Source organism: Dasypus novemcinctus, chromosome X, assembly GCF_030445035.2.
Source record: "Dasypus novemcinctus isolate mDasNov1 chromosome X, mDasNov1.1.hap2, whole genome shotgun sequence".
Classification (NCBI taxonomy): Eukaryota; Metazoa; Chordata; class Mammalia; order Cingulata; family Dasypodidae; genus Dasypus; species Dasypus novemcinctus.
In genome coordinates this window covers 123,747,608-123,750,443 of record NC_080704.1, presented here as the reverse complement: position 1 = coordinate 123,750,443, position 2,836 = coordinate 123,747,608, and the positions used below count along the sequence as shown (strand labels likewise).

At 47.6% G+C, this 2,836-nt stretch overlaps 1 pseudogene; it reads left to right on the top strand.

Annotated features, from left to right (window-relative positions):
- Positions 1 to 806: 806 nt before the first annotated feature.
- On the top strand, positions 807 to 1,567 carry LOC131277134 (nitric oxide synthase-interacting protein pseudogene; annotated as a pseudogene).
- The last annotated feature ends 1,269 nt before the right edge of the window (positions 1,568 to 2,836 follow it).

Here is a 2,836-nt window from a genome sequence, read left to right as displayed (position 1 = left end):
CATCTCCTACACTCTGATTTATTGGACGTACCCCACTCAGCTAACATGGAATTGAAGAATGTCAACCACCACACCATGGAGCCTAGAGTGCCTACAACTGAAAGCAGGAGGATTGTATCCATTATCCATGTGGAATCTAAGCCCCCTCTTGACATAGATGTGGAATGGACACAACCAAGCCAAGGTCCACAGGAAGGAGGAATACAGTAAGAATTAGTGTTCTAGATGATATTCCGTTCATGAACTATTGTGGTTAATAATCAAGAAAAGGTGGCACTGGTGTGGAAAAAGTGGCCATGGTGGCTGCTGGGTGCGGGGAATGGGAGGAAGAGATGAGATATGGAGGCATTTTTGGGACATGGAGTTGTCCTGAGTGGTGCTGCAGGACAATTGCCAGACATTGTATATCCTCCCATGGCCCACTGGATGGAATGTGGGAGAGTGTGGGCTATGGTGTGGACAATAGGCCATGGGGTGCAGCGATGCCCAAAGATGTACTCACCAGATGCAATGGATGTGTCATGATGATGCGGGACAGTGTTACTGTGGGGGGAGTGGTGGGGTGGGGGCGGTGGGGGTGAATGGGGACCTCATATTTTTTGAATGTAATATTTTTTTAAAAAATGAATAAATTGAGAAGATTTTGGAAAAATAAAGAAAAGAAAACTGCAACTCAGTGTTAAAAGAATTCCAAAAAAGCCTAAATAACATTCCATGCTCAGGGATGGGAATACTAAATAACATTAAGATGTCAATTCTTCTGAAAATAATATGTATATTCAATGCAATCTCGATAAAAATTCCACTCCCTGCAGTCCTGCCACCACCCTGTGGTCACCACGGACGGCTACCTGTACGAGCGCGAGGCCATCCTCGTGTACATTCTACACCAGAAGAAGGAGATCGCCCAGTAGATGAAGGCCTACGAGAAGCAGCGCGGCGCCTGGCAAGAGGAGTAGAAGTAGCTGCAGCAAGCGGTGGCGTAGGACTAGGTGCGCGGCTTCCTGGAGAAGGAGGCGGCCATCGTGAGCCGGCCCCTCAGCCCCTTCATGCCCAGGGGCTCCTCTGAGAGGGGCCCAGATGATGCCCGGCCCGGGCCCAGCGCGGGCCCTCCAGCAAGGACAAGGACAAGGCGCTGCCCAGCTTCTGGATCCCGTCGCTGACGCCCGAGGCCAAGGCCACGAAGCTGGAGAAGCCGTCGCCCACCGTGACCTCTCCCATGTCGGGGAAGCCTCTGCGCATGTCGGACCTGACGCCTGTTCGCTTTACGCCCCTCCACGGCTCCGTGAACCGCGTGGGACTCATCACCCCCTCCAAGCGCTACGTGTACGCCCTGACCCACGACAGCCTGAACAACGCCACGCCCTGCACCCTGATGCAGCCCTCCAGGGCCATGGTCACCCTCGAGTGTGTGGAGAAGCTGATTCCGAAGGACATGGTGGACCCCGGGAACGGGGAGAAGCTCCTGGACCGTGACATCCTCGTGCTGCAGTGGGGCAGCACGGGCTTCTCGGGCTCTGGCGTGAAGCTGCAGGCGGAGAAGTCCGGGCTGGTGATGCAGACCTGAGGCCGGGCGGGCGGGAGAGCCAATAAACGCGGGACGCGGGGAAAAACAAAAACACACACACACACACACACACAAAACATGATTTTCAAATTTATTTTGAAGTCTAATGGGTCCTGAAGATTATGGATTAGAGTGGATTTACTGATAATCTACTATGGAACTATTGTGATTGGTAATGGAAGAAATTGTAGCATTGATGTGGACAAAGTGGCTGCGGTACCCACTGAGGATAGGGAGAGGGAAGAAGAGATATGATTTGGGGGAATTTTCAGGTCTTGGAATTGTTCTGGGTGGTACTGCAGGGACAGATGCTGGACATTGTATGTCCTGCCATGGCCCACTTGGTGGACTGGGCGAGAGTGTAAACTACAATATAAACCAATATCCATGTGGTGCAGCAGTGCTCCAAAATGTATTGACCAAATGCAATGAATGTGCCACGATGATGAAAGAGGTTGTTGATGTGGGAGGAGTGGGATGAAGGTGGTGGGGGTATATGGGGACCACATATTTTTTGAATATAACATTTTTAAGAAGATGAAGAAAAAAGAAAAGAAAATCTTCATCTCCAGACTTTAAATCATATTACCTAGCTATAGCTGTAAAAACAGCATGATATTGGCATAAAGACAGGCACATAGACCAATGGAACCAAACTGATGGTTTAGGAACAGTCCTTCTCATGTATTGTCAAGTGATTTTTGACTAGCCTGTCAAATCCACACATCTCGGGCAGAACAGTCCTTTCAACAAATGGTGCTGAAAGAACTGGATCTCCATAGCCAAAAGAAGGAAAGAGGACCCTGATCTCACATCTTATCAAAAAATTATCTCAAGATGGATCAAAAACCTGAAAATAAAAGCAAGAACCATAAAACTTGTAGAAGAAATTGGAGAAAAATGCCATCAAGACATGGTGGTTGGTCGTGCATTCTTAAAGGAGATAAGAGGAGGACTAAGATGGACTATTTATGTTTATTGTATGTAGAAGTTTTAATTAGCTTTACAATAAAAGTGTGGAAATATGTAGAGTGGATCATAACAAATACTGCATAACAGCTGTTTATAAATGGGAATGTGGCTGCAATGTTAATCTACGAATGCAAATGCAAAATGACAGAATGCTAGAGAATAATCTAGGAACTGAATAGCACAGTAAACCAAGAGGTGGATGAGAATTCCTTTTGATGTTTCAGATGCAAAATGTCCTTTGTCAGCTAGAGCAAATATACATCACTACTGTAGGGTGGTGGAAATGAGGAGTAGCAT